The 21,568-nt window shown below is 44.3% G+C and overlaps 1 protein-coding gene across 2 annotated transcripts in view; it reads left to right on the forward strand.

Moving 5' to 3' along the window:
* The window catches only part of ANXA4 (annexin A4), a 94,359-nt gene that overhangs the window by 31,936 nt on the left and 40,855 nt on the right, over positions 1-21,568 (forward strand). The window contains exon 1 of one of the 2 annotated variants that reach the window (XM_042981641.1): positions 332-561. The exons of the other annotated variant lie outside the window; for it this stretch is intronic. The gene's annotated coding sequence lies outside the window, so the exon portion shown is untranslated. Of the gene's footprint in view, positions 1-331; positions 562-21,568 lie in introns of those variants that run through there. 2 annotated transcript variants of the gene reach the window in all.

Below are 21,568 nucleotides of genomic sequence, written 5' to 3' on the forward strand. Positions count from 1 at the left end.
CTTTTCCGGCCGCAGGCTGGGCGAGAGAAAGTGCAGTTTTCTGGGGAGGGAGCTGTGATTGGCGGCGGGACTCCGGCCTCTGCGAGCGCGGGGAGGGCGCCGGAATAGCCCGGGGGCTCAAACTTCCTAGAGTGTAGGGGCGCCCGGACGCCGCAGACCCGGAGAGTCCAACTGCTCCGAGTCTGCGGGGGCATACGCGGAGCTGAGCGGTGCCCGGCAGAAGGTGCGATCCGGACGGGCGCCGAGGCCTGGGAGCCTGGACAGCGAGACCTGTCACCGGCGGGACGCGGGCACGTGCCCGGTGCAGCCTCAGGCCTGGGGGCCACACTGGCCCCTCGCTGGGCCGCGGGGCGCGGCGGTGCTGGCCCCTGGCCCCAGGTGCGTTACGCCCCCCGGAGGATTTTCCGGTCCCGTGTGCAGAGGGACGACCAGGAACTCGGGCTCAGTCTCCACCCCGAAGTGGGGCGGGTCCGCCCGGAATAAGACCCGCTGTCCGGCCCCGGCAACGGTGTGTTCTGCGCTGCCTCAGAAGACGAGCGCTGCCCATTCTCGGCACTAGCGGTAAGGGGGCGCCAGGACGGGGGATCCTGGGCTCGGGGAAGGGGGCGCAGCAGCCTCGGGGAGCCTTGCAGGGACAGCCCTGCGCCGCGCCCAGGAGGGGATGCCCGCCGTCGGCCTGCGGGCGGAGCTCGGCGGCCACGGGGTGGAGCTGGCGCCGCCGGGCCGGGGCTCGCTCGTGGTGGGCCAAGCGGAGGCAAACGCGTCCCACATCCACCGGTACCTTCCAGAAGGAGCAGTTTATACGGCTCAGAAAGTAGACCAGAGACCACAACAGTTATTCATTGTGCCAAGCACTGTGCTGGCTTTGGGAATTAACTAGAAAGGATTGAGTTAATACTCCCTGCAGCTGACTCCATCTCATACCTAAGTTTTCTTTTGAATTCTTTCTTTTCTCTTTTTAAGAAACTACTCCCTTTCCCTAGTTTCTTACCCTTTTCTTGTCGTGTATCTAATGCCCCCAGCATAATGTCTGGCTGGCACATGGGAATCAGTTGTTATTATGAGATACATGACTTGAGCCTGAGAGTGGCACGGTCCCACTCTTTTGTCTTGGCTTTGACTAGCGGGAGATTTGGGGCCCAAGAGGCTATTGCTTTTCAACAGTCTGCCCCACTTGAAGTGTTTCCCAGGTTGATGCAAGTCTGTGAGGTGTAACGAGTAACCCACACCTTTTGTGACAAGTGGCCATCTGCTCTCTCCCGCTGACGGTGGGAAGAATGGATAGGGTCCCCCCCTCCAAATTATCCATCCCACCTCCTCCTTAAATTGCAAGTAACACAACTGATAGCCAAACCCTCGCTCTTTAGTTGCCAGGGAATTGTCAGATGACAGAGAGGCGAAAGAGCAAGCAGGAGAGGAAGAGAACAGGAACGAGAAAATGGGTACAAACAGCCACCCGAAATCTGCTTCCTTCCTTCCTTGCCAGAGCCCAGCCCTATCTGGCCAAGGCCAGATCCCTTACATTCAGCTCAGGCCAGATTTCTCTTGTTTTGGGGAAACACACGCGCGCACACACACTCAAGCACATGACTATTAGATCTAGGGTGTCTATGACTTTCCCTCCCGAATATTTTTACATTTGGTTAGGGATTGTTTTTTCTCTGGAAGCAAGTTAGAGAGTAACATGCACAGTCAAGTCAAACCACACCAGTCCTCAGCATCTTGAAGAGTGAGCCTTCTGGTCATCCATAGACTCCTATCCTTTGGCCCATTTCTTTGCTGATGTCTGGCCACTCATTTGTTTTCCCCATCTTGATCCTCTGCTTGTAGACTAAGCCTGCTCCTCTTAGGGGGACGAGGGGGGATGGAGGTGAGTGTCAGGCACTGCCAGGGAATACTAGGAGCTTCAGAATAAATAAGGGGGGGTTCCTTGGGTGTCAACTTTACCCAGACATTTGAGGTTAAAATACTTTTTATCCTAAAACAATCATATATTTTGGAGTAGAATTCAGAATTTGTATACTTTTTAAATATAAAACAGGAAACTTTAAAAAAATTCTTCTGCTTGGGCTTTGGGCTGTGCTTTGGCCCAAAGCTAGCCCTTGAGGGTTTCTTTTCTTTTTTCTTTTTTTTCTTGAGGGTTTATTTTCACTGCAGTTAGGGCTACAATGGCGGCAATTTGATAGGCACTGTGATGTCTTCCCTGGAGGGACTTTGAATAACAGTCATGCTTGGTTAATAATTTAATCTTCATTTCCACCTGAGGTAGGGTTAAGTAACCTTGTGTTACAGATGAGGGGGGCGTGGAGACACGTATTAATAATGCCCCTACATTCTTGAGGGGCTTGGCCTGCAGATGAGAGAATAAACTCACTCATTGTGGCGTTGGGCAGAGCTGGGTTGGATGGTTGGTTCTGTTGAATTTAAGTTGTGGCCTTTGAAACCCGTAGGCTGGGTGGACTTGGAAACGGAGAGCTTTCTCAGCAGAGGTGTCTAGGCAGGGGCCTGGTAGCCCCTTTTGGATGGGGCTGTGAAGGGCAGTAGGTTAAACTAATATGACCTATAAAGCCATATTTTTCCCTTCAGGGTACCTCAGAATCCCTCAGGAAGCTTGCATAGCATACAGATTCTTGCCCTACTCCCCGCAATTCTGATCCAGTATAACAGGGCTGGGTCCAGGAAAATGCATACTTAATAGGTTCCTTGGATGATTGCGATTCAGGTGTTTCTTGGACCTTGTTTTGAGAAACTAAGCTTTGGAAACACTTAAATGAATGTGCATGCCTGATAAATTGAGTAAAGCATTAACAGAAACACAGGACTTCGGGGAACTTAGCCTGTCATTGTGCTGTAAACTCTAATAATGTGGTAAAAGCTGGAATTGTCCCCATTCTCAAGGACAGCTCTTTATTATACCTATTACATCAAATTCACCCCATAGTTTTCCAGTGCTTGACACCCCGAGACCAAATAAAGGGTCTAAACTAAAGGGGTTTTGTTTGCTTGTTTTTAAGCTTAGTTGAAACTGAGATGGATTACTATATTAAGATTATTTTCCCTAATAATTTAGGATTTCTAAGGCCCATTGCTTGTTTAAAAAAAATTTTTTTTTAATGTTTATTTATTTTTGAGACAGAGCACAAGTGGGGGAAGGGCAGAGAGGGAGGGAGACACAGAATCCCAAGTAGGCTCCAGGCTCTGAGCTGTCAGCACAGAGCCAGACGCGGGGCTCGAACTCACGGACCGTGAGATCTTGGCCTGAGCCGAAGTCGGACGCTCAACCGACTGAGCCACCCAGGCGCCCCCACCTTGCTTATTTTGAAATTAGGAGTGACATGTTAGTGTTCAGTGTTTGAATTGGACTAAGAGCTTTTGCTATGGGAACCTGAAGCACCACTTTGGAAGAATTCTTTTTAAATGTTCAAGATACTTGAGGTCAGTAAATTGCCATACTGCTTCTTGGTCTGTTTTGCTAGGCATAAGAACCCAAGTGAATGTTTGCACTAGAATGAACCATAACAGCAAGAGGGGAGAATTGCAGCTATAGGCCAGACTGTAAATTGCTTTGGAAACACCTTCATCCACCCTACTTCCCCCTTCCCCTTTAAGATGTAGATATAACACAGCATAAACAGGCTGACTTAGAGCAGGAGGCCCGGAGAGTGCCCTTTGTCAGGTCAATAGAAAGACCTCCCTACCCAGTCACTGTGGATTCATTCCTGGGTTGAGGCACTCACCTCACTCCTCCTAAGAGGTAACATTAAATTATTACCAGAAGCTAACATAGAAGGACTGGTTTATGAGTGGGAACAAGTTCTCCTAATTTATGTGTAATTGAGTCATCTCCCCTGGAGGAAGTCCTTAATAGATACAAGCCTGTTGGTATAATCAGTCCCCAGCATCTTCCCTCTCCTCTCCAGGGGGCTTAGAAAGTTTCTGGGTCCCGGGGCGCCTGGGTGGCGCAGTCGGTTAAGCGTCCGACTTCAGCCAGGTCACGATCTCACGGTCCGTGAGTTCGAGCCCCGCGTCGGGCTCTGGGCTGATGGCTCAGAGCCTGGAGCCTGTTTCCGATTCTGTGTCTCCCTCTCTCTCTCTCTGTCCCTCCCCTGTTCATGCTCTGTCTCTCTCTGTCCCAAAAATAAATAAACGTTGAAAAAAAAAAAAAAAAAAAAAAGAAAGTTTCTGGGTCCTGCCTAGCTTTAACTTCTGCTATTGATGCTTTTTGGTGCTATACAAGAATCTCTTGACTCAGTAATTCTTATCCTTGTTAGTTAGGACCACTTTGAGAATCTGATTAAAGCCATGAAGTTCTCTTGAGAAAAAGAAACACATATTTGACATTGCTCATACAATTTCAAGGGGTTTATAGACATCTGTCTAAACTCAATCATGGATACATAGCAGTTATGTAGGTATACTGTTCAGAATTGCCCTAAAAGTTGTCAGTTTGTCAAAATTTAAAAAATGGTTTTGCCTTTGTTCTGGCAATTTGAATTCTGAATTTATCATAAAGATATACTTGGATATGTATGTAGAGGCATGTGTATAAGGATATATATACTGCAGCCTTGTTTGTAGCAGCAAAAGAGTGGAAATGAACTAAATATCTATCACCAAGGGGCTGGTTAAATTATGGAACATCCATTCAGTGCAATACCATGCAGCTATTAAAAAGTGATGCGGGTTGAGGGGCTCCTGGGTGGCTCAGTTGGTTAAGCATCCATCTCTTGATTTTGGCTCAGGTCATGATCTCGCAGTTTGTGAGCTCGAGCCCTACATTGGCCTCTGCCCTAGCAGTGTGGAGCCTGCTTGGGGTTCTCTCTCTCTCTCCCTCTCTCCCTCTCTCCCTCTCTCCCTCTCTCCCTCTCTCCCTCTCTCCCTCTCTCCCTCTCTCCCTCTCTTCCTCTCTCCCTCTCTCCCTCTCTCTCCCACTCTCTCTGCCCCTCCCCCCCCTCTTTTTCTTTCTCTCTCTCTCTCTGCCCCTCTCCCTGCTTGTGCTCTCTCTCTCTCAAAAAAAAAAAAAAAAGTGATGCAGGTTGATAGGAACAGATACAGATTGGTATTGAAGATACATTTTTTAAAAAGCAAAATACAGGTGTGCAGTGTATGCTGTTTCTTTTGTAAGAATAATGGAAGCTATTTGTAGTCTATAGGCTTGTTAATGCATTAAATATTTCCAATAGTATGCACTATAACAGTGGTTGCTATAACTAGGTAGGGGGTAAAGTTCATCCAGATTTACCACTTTATACCTTTATACGTTATTTGAATTTTTATCATATTTTTTTAAAATAGAGAGTCACAGCTATCATCTACCCATTTAACATTGTTTGTGAAGAGGGAGAATGAAGTAGAAATGAAAAGTAGGTGGGCCAGGTGACTTAGTTAGCTGAGCGTCTGACTCTTGGTTTTGGCTCGGGTTATGATCCCAGGGTCGTGGGATCAAGCCCTGTGTTAAGCTCTGTGCTGAGCATGAAACTTGCTTAAGGTTATCTCTCTCCTCTGCCCCTCTCTCCTCTCCCTCTGACCCTCTCCCCAGCTCCTGTGCTCTCTCTCTAAAAAAAAAAAAGTTATCAAATTTTTCCAACCTCAAAATTAATACATGATCATATACTTTCTTATTTGTATACAAAGAGCTAACATGCAATTATGCTTCATTTTCCAATGAGATGTAATAGCAATTGCTCATTCTTGTCATACATTTCAGTTGGATTAATTATTTATTTGACTTCACTCCAGCTAGTTCCAAAAGGAATGTAAGGTGCCTTGAACTGCATGGTGGAGAAAGCTCTGATTTAAATGGTCTGATCAGTTCCATGTGTGTTTAGCTGCAGAAGCAGAGAGAGGAGGTAGATGGAATATGTCCCAGCTTGTAGACTAGATAGACCAGCTTGCAGGGCCCTAGGTTGAAGTCCTAGCAGTGATATCAGACCTTGGCACTGAGGGGCCCGGCCTTGGCTCCAGAGCCTGGACCTCGTCTTCAGCCAGATGTGTCTTAGTCAATGAGGGCTCTGCCTCTGCATGTCAGAGCCTCCGTGTCACAGATATTAATAGGTAATGTTCACCAGTGTTTCCTATGAGCCTGACCCTGTGCCAAACAACTGGCATGTTATTTATTAAATTTTCATCCATATTATGGGGGTGCTACCATTATTGCCCCATTCTATAAGTGAGGAAACTGAGGCACAAAGGGGTTGAGCAATTTGCTGGAGGCCACATACTAGCAAGCGGTAGAATCAAGATTTGAATATAGCAGTCTGATTCAATATTTTGTGCTCTGTCACTCTTTTATACCGTATAATGGATTAAGAATGGGGAATCAGCCTGAATAGGCAGGGCTGGGACATTAAGATGACTGTGGGGCTGGACCCTTTCAGAGGGGAAGAGGTAGAGCCTGTGTCCATACCACTTGTTCATGATGAACTCGATCCTAACCTTGTAAGTATCCAGGGGGTCCCATGTGATAGATGAGTGAGGAGTGTGACAGGCACGGACCAAGGCAGTGTGCTGCTCTTGGTTCCATAGGCCCATTCATGTGGTAGCAACACTTGGGGCAGCATTTAAAGGTAGGAGAGACAGGTCAGCACTTTGGGGAAGGGTCGTTAGGTGCTAGGCAGGCTGTCAGCAGCCCCTGCCACATGGATAAAGTTTCACTTATTATATAATGTGACAGGCACTAGCGATTCAAAGATACAGCACACAGACTCCATCCTTAGGGAGATAAACAAGCAAATCAATAATTCAAAGCTCCTAGGACTGCGTGATAAATGATTTGATACACTATGCACAGACTGCCGTGGAACAATAGAGGAGGTGTACCTAACTCCATCCATCGTGGGTGGTCAGAGAAGGCTTCCTGGAGGTGGGTAGGAGAAGAAAAGTTTATGTACAGGCTTGAGGATGACAAAGCAAGACCATTATTCACTGGAGGTGTGGCATATTGATCGAAGAGTGAGAGGGCACTCAGAAATTAAGGTCATTCTGTAGGCCTGCGGGAGCCGGGACCAATCAGTGTTGGGGGACAGGTCCTAGAAGGTCCAAAAATTCCATAGTTAGAACTTCTGTCCTGGATTGTAGATCCCTATTTTCTTTCACATCTGTTCTATTGCTTAGTACAGTTATCTCTTTATTTTTTATGTTTTAAATGTTTATTTATTTTTGAGAGCGTATGCCAGCAGGGGAGGGGGAGGGGCACCGTGACAGGGAGAGGGAGAGGCAGAGAGAGGATAGGGACAGAGGATCTGAAGCAGGCTCTGTGCTGATAGCAGACTTAATCTGGGTGAGGGGACTCTCCAGTATGCATGCTCCTGTCTCTCTGTGATTCTCCTATCACAGGAACGGTCACACCTTATTGTGTCTAATTCTAGGCCTGGGCCGACCCCTCAGCTCTGAGTTCCTCTGAGGGCAAGAACTGTACAACCTCCATCTCCTGGCCTAGCATATAGTGTGTATTATTGTGTGTGCTGAGTGAGTGTATGATTTCCCATGGCCTGGAAAATTTAGTCCAGCCTCCAAGCTCACAAAATGAACCATTTGTGAAAATTCTCTCTCCGGCCTTTGTCTCCCACCACTCTCTCCATGGTCTAAAGCACCAGCCCCACCCTGAATGAAATATTTTCCAAAGCATAGCTGAAGCTTCATTTTTACTATTCTCTCTCTGCCTGCAAAACTCTTTTGTCATTGGAATCCTATCTGTCCTTGGAAGCGTAAGTCACATGAGAGCATTTGACTGGGGAGAGGGCAGGGTTGGGGTGGGGAGCTTTGTCTTCTCCCACCATGCAACTCTGATAAGTTACCACATGCCGCTTTGTCTTTGAATTGGCTATGTATCGGTTTATTTCTCATACATGCTCCTTGACAGCAAGATACTGTCTCCTCTGTCTTTGTTTCTGTCACAATGCCTGGACCTGATGGGGCAAAATCAGTATTTATGTAAGGACTATGAGTGCCTGCATGCATGGTGAGCGGCAGTTTTGGAACTGGGGTCTCACACAAGGGACCACCTCTGTGAGAAGCAGGGCCTGGAACAGGATTTGAGGGGAGTAACCAGAGGTGCTTATTGTAACTAGATTCAATAAGGGCTTTGGGCCCCACCCAAGATTTACTGACTCAAGCTCTAGAATACAGCAGCTCCCAAATCTGTATTTCTAAACACTCCCCAGGTGATTTTTGTGCTCACTAAAATTAAAGAATTTTTTCCTGGAGATCATGTTTGGTGCTTTACAGTGTGTATTATAATTAGGATCCTTTTGAAGCCATAACTACAGATGCGGTATCCCAACATTATCCAAGGCCAGAAGAAAGGAGGAAGGTGGCAGGCTAACTTTGTCTTTTTAGCCTGGGGGGGAAATCTTTCTCCAAGCCTCTTGGTAGGTTTGTTCTTATTTCTCATCGGTCAGAGTGGGTCACGCGGCCACTTGAAAACTGTTTGTTGCCGTTGGAATGGGGTTGCCTTAGACCAATCATTATTTCTTTCCTGGTTTTCCAAGCCCAACCACTAAACCCATGAAAGTTCTCTAATGAGGAAAGAAGGTATGATGGGGATTGACATTATTACTAATCCTCTCAGAAATCCTGCACAACAGTCACTACTATGTCAAAATTTTATGCCAGAATAGAGTAGCCGTCTTAGGCGAGGTTAAATCTGGAGGGGAGAACAGAGACTGGAATTTGGCCCTTGTTCTGGATTCCCAGCCTGCTATGTCCAGCACAGAATGAGCTCCATTACAGCCCCTGCCAGCATGTGGGAAGAGAATTGAATTCAGAGTTTCACAGATATCATAAAATAACAGATCGGGTCTGCCAGGAGTAATACATGTTTGCAGTGAATGTTTTTGAGAACCCTACTATTTAAATAATCTTGGTCGAATACATTTCCTGAGTTATATTTATGCAGATATTTGAAAAAAATGTTAATGTTGGGTGCCTGGGTGGCTCAGTCAGTTAAGTGTCCGACTTGGGCTCAGGTAATGATCCCATGGTTTATGAGTTCTAGTCCCTGCATGGGGCTCTCTGCTGTTGGCACAGAGCCTGCTTCAGAGCCTCTGTCTCCCTCTCTGGCCCTCCCCCTGCTCATATGTGCTCTCTCTTTTTCTATCTCCCAGAAATAAGTAAGCATTAAAAAAATGTTACTTTATGACTTTTCCCTCATTGCTATAATTTTTCCTGTTTTTACCCCCACTCCCTTATGCTTGATGTATGATCATGAATGGGAATCTATACTTAGGAATGACCATGAAGCATTTTGAGGACCTTTCTGAGCATCAGTAGTTGGAATCTAGAATCATTACTGTAGGGCAATAGTTCTCAAGTTTGAGAATGCATCAGAATCACCTGGCGGGCTTCTTAAAAACCATATTGCTGGGCCCTGCCCTCAGAGTTGTAGATTCTGTGGTATTGAGTCCAAGAACGTGCACTTTTAACAAGTTCCCAGCTTATGGTAACATTGGTCTGGAAACCACACTTTCATAAACGCTGAGTTATATGAACTTCTTTTAGATTGAAATACTGGTCTGGTATTTATTGAAAAGATAACATAATGAGATTTTAATTGTGCACGTGGAACATTCTATTCTTTCCAGGTTCTCTTGAGCTCCCTATTATAGCTGCCCTGGGGTCTCCCCACTGAGGTTGTGATTTGGACAGACTGGATTCCCCAGACTTTCTGTGGTTTGGTGAATCTGTGGGAGGGTTATTCCTTAGAAGTGAGAGGGTGGAGTGACACTCACATGCCCTCCCTCCAGGCCAGACATGGTTGTGAAATACTCGAGACACAGCAGTAGAATATGATATGGTTCCACATATGAGATACCTAGTAGCCAAATCCAGAGACAAGAAGTAGAATGATGGCTAACAGAGGCTGAGGTAAAGGAGAAATGGGGAGTTACTATTGAATAGGTACAGGATTTTTGTTTGGGATGATGGAGAAGTTCTGGAAATGGATAGTGGTGATGATTGCATGACATTGTGAATGTAATTAATACCACTGAATTATACACTTAAAATTGGCTAAAATGGTAAGTGTTGTTATGTATATTTTACCACAATTTAAAAAAATATCTTGCTTTTGTTACTGTCTCCCAGTGGTCTGCTGGAAGGTCCTTGTATTAGCCTATTAGAAGTGATTGTTAAATTGTCAGGGGTTTGTGACCTGATGGTTAAATATAGTCACTATTTAAAATTCAATTATATGAATTTAGGAGCAAATAAATTACATTAGGGGCGCCTGGGTGGCTAAGTCCGTTAAGCATCTGACTTCAGTTCAGGTCATGATCTAGCCGTCTGTGAGTTTGAGCCCTGCGTCAGGCTCTGTGCTGACAGCTTGGAGCCTGCTTCAGAATCTGTGTCCCGCCTCTCTCTCTGCCCCTCCCCTGCTCGTGTTCTGTCTCGCTCCCAAAAATAAATAAATAAATGTTAAAAAAATTTTTTTAAAGTATCTCTTTCCCGGGGCGCCTGGGTGGGTCAGTCAGTTAAGCATCCAACTTCAGCTCAGGTCATGGTCTCATGGTTCATGAGTTTGAGCCCCACAGCAGGCTTCCTGCCATCAGCACAGAGCCTGCTTTGGATCCTCTGTCCACCCCTCTCACCTCTCTCTCCAATATAAAAAAATAAACATTTTTAAAAAATGAATAAAAGTATCTCTTTCCCATTGCTAGAACAATCACTTTATTTTATTTCTACTAGTTTTTCTTCCACCCTTTTCATGTTCCAATTGAGGGCACTCCTGCCCAGGATGTTAAAGTAACTCATTTACTATATGACTCATTTTGTTTACCACCCACTCAACTTAACCACAACCTCTTCTTTTCTTTCTTTTTTTTTTTTGTTTACATTTTTATTTTATTTTTGAAAGACAGAGCACAAGTGGGGGAAGAGCAGAGAGAGAATGAGACACAGAATCAGAAGCAGGCTCCAGGCTCTGAGCTGTCAGCACAGAGCCCGATGCGGGGCTCGAACTCACAAACTGTGAGATCGTGACCTGAGCCGAAGTCAGGCAGTTAACCGACTGAGCCACCCAGGCGCCCCCAACCTCTTCTTTTCTATGCACCCCAAAATACCCAAAGGCACGGCTGTTTGGAAAGGGCTAGAGTTCAGTTTAAGAAAGTTTCCCTGGAAGATCCCAAGTAGCTGGTGCGTTATTCCTACAAACATATTCCAATCCTGCCCCACCAGAAAGATATGGTAAGGCCAGCAGTTTGCTGATAAACTGAACAGGTGGGCCTCCAAAGAAAGAAAACCCTGATTTATGGCCATTTCTTTGGCATAAATGCCAACATAACTGATTTCAAGTTACCAATGTTACGTCACTGAATTTAGAACTGGAAATAGGTAGTAGTACACCATTATATTGTGTTTCCAGACAAAATAGACATAAGTAATCACAAGAACATATATGATAATAAAAGGTAGTAAAGTAATTAGAAAGTGATGTGATTTTAGGTATAACTTATCTATAAATATTTATATTTTAATTTTATTTATTTATTTATGTTTATTTTTGAGGGAGAGAAAGAGACAGAGCATGAGTGGGGGAGGGACAGAGAGAGAGGGGGAGACACAGAATCTGAAGCAGGCTCCAGGTTCTGAGCTGTCAACCCAGAGCCCGATGCGGGGCTTAAACTCCTCATGAACTGACTCAGGCTCCAACCGACTGAGCCACCAGGCACTCCAAGAGATACTTTTAAAGAAAGTTTTTATTATGGATGTTTTCCATCATATACCAGAGTGAGAGAATAGTAAAATGTATCTATTCATCACCAAGCTCAACAGTTACCAATCTTTCACCAAAAAAGAGACCTTCCAACTACTGAAGTAATAAGAGGGAGGAGTACAAAGGAAAAAAATGGCTAGATAGATTGAAAATTTTCTTCCAAATTTTGGCTGTACTGAATTAAAAGGATAATGTTAAATTGGTAAAATACTTAATAATACATTTAGATATAAAATATTAAATTTTATAACATAATAATTTCTATAAATGTTAGTAAAGAACTAAGATGCTAAAAATGGGTGAAAAATGCCAACAGATAATACACAAAGAGGGATATGAGTTGAAAAAAGGGAGAAAGATTCAGTGTTCCTATAACTAATCTAAAAAGCAAGTTAGGAGCCCCTGGGTGGCTCAGTTGGTTAAGGGTCTGACTCTTGATCTCAGCTCTGGTCTTGATCTCAGGGTTGTGAGTTCAAGCCCTGTGTTGGGCTCCATGCTGGGCAGGGAGCCTACTTAACAACAAAAAAGCAGGTTAAACCAATAATAAGTCTTAATATTACACCCAAATATTATGTTATAAACACATAAATAAAGCAAGCAAGCATATAGCTGGCTGGGCTTTGGATACCCTTGTAAATTTGGAGGACAAGTGGAAATTTTCATAAATATCAGATATCATAAGAAATAGGTCAAAAGAAGAATGAAATATCTCACAAAGATAATTATAAAGATTGTAGCCTTGTTTATATGTGTGTGTGTGTGTGTGCGTGTACTATTTTAATATATAAATATATAAAATATGCTTCAGAGGCACCTGGGTGGTTCGGTCAGTTAAGCGTCCAGCTCTTGGTTTCAGCTCAGGTCATGATCGAGCCATGAGTCAGGCTCTGCACTGAGCACAGAACCTGCTTAGGATTTTCTCTCTCTCCCTCTCTCTCTCTCTCTGTCTGCCCCTCCCTTTCTATCACATGCTCTAAATAAATAAATAAGTAAATAAATAAATAAACATATCTATCTATATCTACATATATAGATATAGAGAGATATAGATAGATATACTCTTCCCAGCATGCATTTGTGCAAAGGTTCTTCTCATTGGTCACCTTTCCCTGCATCCATTTTGCCATGACTGTGTCCACCTAACACCTCTTTGCTCATTTGGAGGTGAATAGGGTCAGTAACAGACCCATCTCACAACTCCTCAAGTCGGATTGGTGGGCTGGGATGAGGTTTTCTGGATGGATCCCCTTATCAGACAGAGCTGATAGGGAGTTATAACCCATCTCCCCACTATCATGCACACACATACAAACACATGCACATACACACACTCACTCTCCATCTGTCTTAAATTAGTTTCTATTCCTCTTGGCTTCTGACATAATCTCATGTCAGTCCTAGGCTTTTCAGTTTTGCCAGGAGTTTCTTCCTGCGCCTCCCCATGCCTTCATCGGGTTTTTAATGAAAAATTGGGAGAGGCTACGTCAGAAATAGCAAGTTCCCTACGTGAATCAGAATCCACTGTGGAAGAATTTGAACAGTTCTGTTTTTGTATTCTTCTGCCAGAGTCAGCTTGAATTCTGGCAAGATTTGGAAATAGAACCCCGCCCTGGCCCACTGAGGGAGTGGCTGCTCCAGGGGCTGTCAGCTGCCCACAAACTTGCATATTTTCAGGGCATGGGAGGTGACAGGAGAAAATGTGACATTTAAGAGAGCAGTGTTTATTCTCTGCTCACTTCCAGATCTCGGAGGCTGAGCCACTGTAAATCTACGAAGGAAAACTCAAAGCTTTCTCTGTGCATCTGGGAAGAGAGTTTTTCTTCCCTCCTGGGCAAAAAGTGGTGGTGTTGATAAGGAAAGGATTGGACTGCATTGTACTCTGTTTTCCTACCTACAAATAAGTAAAACCAGCCAGACAACACGGAGGCTGGCTGCATGTCTGGTTTCTCACTGACTCCTTCTTTCCTGTGCTTCAGTTTCTCATTCAGATCCAGATGTCTGTTCCCTTCCTGCATCGCAAGGCTTTTTGTAAAGAAAGATGGAGTGGATTTTAGTTCTCTGGGAAGGAGTGTAAGAGAAAGAGTAGATGCTAGATTCAGGGTTCTTTTTTCTGAAGAGGTCCTCCTCTTGCCTTATCTCTAAGACTCATGCTTGCTGACACAAGAAAAGATACCAAGACCTTGGAATCTGGGCCTTGGGACATGGCAGCCTGAACTATGATTCATAAGGAGAGGCCGGGGTGACCCAAGTGCAGAAGGTCACATGAAGACATGATGCTAGAACAGACCAGAACTGGAGATCGGTGCAGGAGCTTGTGACCAGTTGCGGTTTCTGCATCAGATTCTCACTTGCCTGGAATAGTTTATTTCTGGTATTTCTGAAGAAGGAACATGGAATAAAGTGACCATTCACTTTTCCTTGAAGTCCTCTGATTCCAAAATAACTCTGAAAATGGGTCAGTAAACATAATGTAACCTGTTGGCAAAACCTAACCACAAGGAACAGATTTTCTCTTTAAATAATTGTTATACCTGAGGAGACATGATTTTGCCCATGATGCTGTTCAAAAGCTATATGGAATTTTAGGTTCCACAGAGTGAGGTTTTGCCTTAAAAGTGGGTATTGCTAAATGAAGGGTAAGAGCAACGTGCTTGCCCTGAGAGGGTACTATCAGCATACAAAGCTGAGACCTTGGCCTCTTAAGCTGTAGAGATGTATATTATTTTATTGAGGTATAATTTACATACAATAAAATGCACAGGTCTTAACTGGTTAGTTTAGTGAGTTTTTTTTTTTTAAACTTTTTAAAATGTTTATTTATTTTTGAGAAAGAGAGAGAGCATGAGCAGGGGAGGAGAAGAGAAAGAGGGAAACCGAATCTGAAGTGGGCTCCAGGCTCCGAGCCGTCAGCACAGAGCCCAATGTGGGGCTCAAACCCATGAACCGTGGGATCATGACCTGCACTGAAGTTGGACGCTTAACCAACCGAACCACCCAGGTGCCCCCAAGGAGGTGTTTTTTTTTTTTTTTTTTTTTTTTTTAAAGACTTCACATTTTAAAAAATTATTTTTAAAAATTTTGGTAAAATAGACATAGGATAAAATTTACCATCCTGACCATTTTAAGTGTATATAGTTCAGTGGCATTAAGCATATTGACAGTGTTTTACAACCATCACCACTGTCTAATCACAGAACTCTTCATTTTGTTAAACTGAAACTTTGTACCTGCTAGACTATAACTTCTTATTCCTTCCTTCTTTCACCACCTGACACTGCCATTCTACTTTCTGTCTTATGAATCTGACTTCTCTAAGCACCTAAAATGAGTGGAATTATATAGTATTTATGACTTTTATTACTGGCTTATTTCACTTAACACAATGTCCTTAAGGTTTATCAATGTTGTAGCACATGCCAAATTTCCTTACTCTTTAAGGCTGAATAATACTCCATTTTGTGTATATATGTACCAGATTTTGCTTATCCATCCACCCGTCAATTGAGACATGGGTTGCATGTGGTTCCACCTTTTGGCTACTGTGAATAATGCTGTTGCGAACATGGGTATACAAATATTTCTTCAAGGTTCTGCTTTTCAGTTCTTTTGAATACCTATGTACCCAGAAGTATATATATTTAGAATATATACCCAGAAGTGGAATTCCTGGACCTTATGGTAATTATTCTATTTTTATTTTGGGAGGGGGGAACTGCCATACTGATTTTCACAGTGGCTGTACCATTTCACATTCTTTTTTTTTTTTTTTAAGTTTTTGAGAGCATGAGCAGGGGAGGGGCAGAGAGAGAGGGGAACAGAGGATCCAAAGTGTGCTTCGCACTGACAGCACCGAGCCCAGTGCAGGGCTTGAACCCATGAACCGCAAGATCATGACCAGAGCTGAAGTCGGACACTCAACTCACTGAGCCACCAAAGCACCCCTGTGCCATTTTACATTCTTACAATAGTATGCAAGTGTCCCAATTTCTCCACATCTTCGCCAACACTTTTTTCTCTGTGTGCGTTTTTTATAGTTGCCATCGTAATAGGTATGAGGTGAATTCAGTGAGTTTTGACGAACGCATACAGCTGGGTACTATTGCCTCAGTCGAGATAAGGAACATTTCCATCCCCACCTAAATTTCCCTCTCTCATGCTTCTCTACAGTTAGTATGTCCTCTGCCTCGTCACCACCTCCAACCCCTGGAAAGTGAGGGCCCAGGATGGAAATCTGGTGAGCAGAGTCCAGGGGGGGTGCCATCTTAGAATTCAGACAGCTGTGAGGACCATGATCTTGTCAGAGGACAGACACACACAGACTTGGTGGCCAAAGGAAACATGCGGGAAATGTGGTTTGACGTGTCGGTAGACGTGAAAGCTGAACTCTGTACCTCTCAGGTGTTTTTAATAAGGGTAGAGTTGGTAACCCATACCTTACACAGCTCACTATACAGGTAATGCTAGAATATGTAGATGTGGCAGTAAAGGTTACTTGGAGAGAATAGAGTAATAAAAAGAATAGCTAACGTTGTTGAGTACATAATGTGTGTACCATTCTAAATATTTCATATGATGTAATGACTTGAATAATCTTTGCAACAACCCTATAAAGTAACTATTGTTATGAATTCCATGTTGGCGCACCTGGGTGGCTCAGTCGGTTAAGCCTCCGACTTCAGCTCAGGTCATGATCTCATGGTTCGTGAATTTGAGCTCGGAGCCTGGAGCCTGCTTCAGATTCTGTGTCTCTGTCTGTCTCTCTTTCTCTCTCTCTCTCTCAAAAATAAATAAACATGAAAAAATAATTCCCTGTTACTAATGAGGAAACTGAAGTGCAGAGAAATAATAACTTGCCCCAGGTCAAATAGCTATGAGTGTGTTTAGGAGAGTTATAAACCCAAGCGGTTGGGCTCCAGGCTGCAGCCACTTTGCAATGGAGGAAATATGACATGGTCTTTGAAGGAAGAGTTCCTGCCTGTCTGAAGGCCATCATGTAAAATTAGCAGTTAGAACACGAGGCTGGCTATACCACCCTCACTGCGGACCTTCCTGTTCTGTCTCTCGTCAGAAGGATGGCATGGATTCTCCCGTCCTCGGGGGAACCCGTGCTGCCCACCTCAGGTCAGGCGAGAGAACCCAACCCGTTATTACCGTGCACATTACCCAGAGGCCAGACCCACCACTTACGTGTAGACAGGGCTGTTTCCCATCTGCAAACTGAAGGGGTGGGTTGGGCATTCTCCGAAGTCTTCTCTACCCTGACAGTCCTACACTGTCAGGAATGAGCTCTTTCTGGAGGCAAGTGTTTCCTCCCATTTCTGCTCCTGCTTTCTTTGGGCACTTATATCTCAACCTTGAAATTACTCTCTCACCTGTGGTTTGGTGGACATTTTGACCTGAAATAGGGGAGAATCAACTCTGGAAGATCGAAAAAATACTTGTTTTGAGTCTAGAGGTCACTGCCATAGCACATAGCATAAGTAACTGCCATCTAGGGCTTGAGAAAACATGTCATAGCTGTGCCAAACCCATCTTAGGCTTTAAATGAAAGCCTGTAATGTTTTTGGTTCATAGCGTAAGCCAGAAGAGCTATTTCTGGCATTCCATTTTTCTCTCTACTGGTATGTACTGGATAGTCTTTTTTTTTTTTTTTTTAGTTTTTTTTCAACGTTTTTTATTTATTTTTGGGACAGAGAGAGACAGAGCATGAACGGGGGAGGGGCAGAGAGAGAGGGAGATGCAGAATCGGAAACAGGCTCCAGGCTCCGAGCCATCAGCCCAGAGCCTGACGCGGGGCTCGAACTCACGGACCGCGAGATCGTGACCTGGCTGAAGTCGGACGCTTAACCGACTGCGCCACCCAGGCGCCCCATGTACTGGATAGTCTTAATATTGCTGGCATTAGGGGGGGTCTGGGTGGCTCAGTTGGTTGAGCATCCTATGTCAGGCTCTGTGCTGACAGCCCGGAGTCTGGAGCCTGCTTCAGATTCTGTATCTCCCTCTCTCTCTCTTCCCCTCTCCCACTTGTGCTCTGTCTCTCTGTCTCTTTCAAAATTAAATAAACATTAAAAATTTTAAAAATATTGCTGGCATTAGGATACACATAACAAAATGGGGTCATTATTTCTAACCTCCTTTGATACTCAATTCAGACTACTCTAAGAGCATGATGCATCCGTCTCTGACTCTGGGGGGTGGGGAAGGTGGACACAGAAGGTGCCTGGTTGGAATCCTTATGTCTCTCCCTAGGGATGGCACCACTTTGACCATGTGTCTGCTCTGAGAGATGTTATCACAGAGCCGTGTTGAGTTATTCTCACACCAGAGAGGCTGGGTGGGTGAACTGGGCAGGGGCGTGTGGGTTAGAAATGTGCTTTCTCTCCAAATAGCCAACAGTCTTGTACAACACTTTGGACTGGGGGTTGTCTGCCAAAGGGTAGCTAGTTTCCATCAGATAAGTCTAGGAGAGGAGTATTTTTGTTGTTACTTTGTTTTGTTTGATTTTGTTTTGCATCCAGCTTGTTAAAGATATAAAGAACAAGAAAGCACTTAGCCCAGCAAAAATGTGACATTTCAAGTTTTTAATTCCATTGTTACTCTAAAAGCTTCTAGCATTGCCACCTGCCTATATACACATGCACACCTGTGTGCGTTTGGCATGGTATAATATAAAGGTCTCTAGAGTCAGGCAGATCTGTGAAAAAACAACTCGTACCACCTACTACTTAAATGATCTTAGGCACTATGCTTAACTTTTCTAAACTCACGTTATCAGGCCCAGTTCACTGGACAGTGAAAGGGCAAAATGATACCATATGGATAAAAGCACATAGGGACTCAATATAACTAAGTGGTCAATAAATATTTATCTACAAATAAAGTCTCTTTAGCTCCAATTCACAAAGTAAGGAATACAAGGCTAGCTTTCCTGGTGCTGAGCCACCCGCAGTGGCAGAGCTCACCCCGTGGCAGGTGAGTCCCATGACCAGAAGAAGGATGACTAAAGGCTGGAGGTGACCATTCAGGAACCTTTTGTAGAGAGTCCCTGCAATGGGAAGCAAGTTCAATGGAATTATCTCTAGCAGCCTCCAGGATTTCTTTTTAAATGATAGACTACTCTTGAATAGGCAGAGCATAGGGGATATTTTCTGCCTGCAGGGTCTATAGGTGGAAATTAAGATATGCCTTTTAGCACCTAAAATGGTCTCTGGAATGGGGCAAGCATTCCAATAATGTTTATTGAATGAATGAATGGACAAATGTGCATGAAACATCAGTGAAACTATCATGTAAGTCCCATGATTAAGAGCAATAATCAGCATTGTCAGTACATCAACTTCTTGTTTCTATGTTCACTGCCCCGAGACCAGGGGAGTTCAAACAGTTTGTTTGCAAGTAAAAGGCGTAAGAGTTAGAGAAAACAAAAAAACACTGCCACCAACAAAAGACCAGCCAGTGAGAATACCAAAGGTCCAGTCCACAGGTGGGACTGGGAGTTGCTCAGATAACAAGAAGAAAATCACTTAGGAAAATCCGAAGCCTTTTACTATGCAGGCTAAATACACTACCCAGAGAAACAAGGCAGGGGAGCTACACATTTACAAAGTTTATCAGAATTTGCTTTGATTGTGCCCTACTCGAAGCTTGTGCCTGGGGAAACTGAGGTATTATGTGAGGTACAGAGACATTTAGCAAGGCAAGCATTGAACTAAGAGTACAGGACCCAGCCAGTCTCCCAGCCAGCGCTTAGGCCATCTCAGCTGCCTTTTTATTTTTCTAATCTTATCTCTTAATACAATATAGAACTCACCATAGGCAGCTTTCATTATTATGTCATCCAGCTGGATTGTAAAGTGGAGATAATAATCATGACTCCAGGGACACCTGGGTGGCTCAGTCGGTTAAGCATCCGACTTTGGCTCGGGTCATGATCTCTCGGTTCAAGAGTTCGAGCCCCACATCGGGCACTGTGCTGACAGCTCAGAGCCTGGACCCTGCTTCAGATTCTGTGTCTGCCTCTCTCTTTGCTCCTTTCCTGCTCGCACTCTGTCTCTCTCTCAAAAATAAACAAACATTAAAAAAAAAAATCATGACTGCAAAAGTTACTGGGTAGATTAATTAAGATAATGTAAAGGAGTATTAATAAATGTACCTTCCCTCCTTCCCCCTGCCTTTTGGACAAAGGAATCGTTGGAGTAAAGAAAAAACTTTAATAGACTTTGGCATGATGTGGAAATGGTAGAGGAGTGGGGATATTTTAAATTCAATGTAAAACATGTGTTTTAAAATCATTTGCGGATTGAAATTACTATTGTCCCCCACAGTGCTGTGAATAAGTGGCTAAAATTTGGACAAAAGATGTCAGTAAGTTATTTGCCAGGTCCTGGGTTGGAATAGATTCTTCCTCGAGATTGCTTAGCAGACAGGTTTCCAAATTCACCTGCCTTCATTTAGCTTAACACACTTTGTTTTTTTTGTTTTTTTTTTTTTAATTTTTTTTTTCAACGTTTTTTATTTTTATTTTTGGGACAGAGAGAGACAGAGCATGAACGGGGGAGGGGCAGAGAGAGAGGGAGACACAGAATCGGAAACAGGCTCCAGGCTCCGAGCCATCAGCCCAGAGCCTGACGCGGGGCTCGAACTCACGGACCGCGAGATCGTGACCTGGCTGAAGTCGGACGCTTAACCGACTGCGCCACCCAGGCGCCCCAACACACTTTGTTTTTGATTAAATGTTTGAAAATTCTTATTTCTCCAGACTCAAACCCCATCACGGCAACAAGACTTCCTTTAACTTTAGAAGGATCTAAGTTACAAGGGAAAAGGGTTACATTCATTTTCCTATTTCATGGACAGTTTTGAAAGCCCTTAGTGCTCGGGCGGGGCCCAGTCACACCCTTCACAAATCCCCAGACTAGAAGTTTAATTTTGTCATCCTGTGGCATGTAAAATGAAACCACGTACCATAGAAAAATGATGAGTGACTCACTCGCATGTGATCTTCCAGGGAAGAGAGGGATTCAGTAAGAATGTGCCACAAGGGCAGCAAATCCTTTCATAAAGAACGTTCTGGTTGCCTGTCCTGGGACCTGGGTCAATGTCATAAATCTGAATGGAGGCCACCAAGTTAAGGTGGGATCTCAAGGGGAGCATCCGGTACTGGGGTGAGTTCGTCACTGTGCCACATCCAGCAAGACCAGAGCAATTGCATTCATCAGCACACTAAGAAAGGGTTCAACTCTCAGGGGCAGGTTCATATTTACAGGCCCACCACACACATGCCGTCAAATGCAGACACACACATGCTGATAATTTATTTATTACATTGAGAAATATAATTGTTACTTAGAAATACCCTGTACTTTGAAGACAGGTCCACGTGGGAAGCCAAACTCTAGTCCAGGGGTTGCTTTGCAATCACGGAATCAGAGCAAAGGGTATTAGATCTGTAACAGAGCAGGGGAGATACCTGATTCTGGACCATTGGTTCCTAAGGCCAAGCCACCCTTTCCTCAGTACAGGGCTTTGATGAATATTTCAGAGTAAGCCTCTCAGGATTTTTTTTTTTTTAATACTCTATGTTTTGTTTTGTTTTTTTTAAGTTTATTTGTTTTTGACAGAGACAGAGTGCGAGCATGAGCTGGGGAGGGGCAGAGAGGGAGGGAGGCACAGAATCTGAAGCAGGCTCCAGGCTCCGAGCTGTCAGCACAGAGCCTGACGCGGGGCTCAAACTCACGAACTGCGGGATCATGACCTGGGCCGAAGTCGGACGTTTAACCGACTGAGCCACCCAAGCGCCCCAAGCCTCTCAGGATTTTGTGTGGCGTTTGCATTGCCTATGGACAGAATCTTTCTTTA

Source organism: Panthera tigris, chromosome A3 (genome assembly GCF_018350195.1).
Source record: "Panthera tigris isolate Pti1 chromosome A3, P.tigris_Pti1_mat1.1, whole genome shotgun sequence".
NCBI lineage: Eukaryota > Metazoa > Chordata > Mammalia > Carnivora > Felidae > Panthera > Panthera tigris.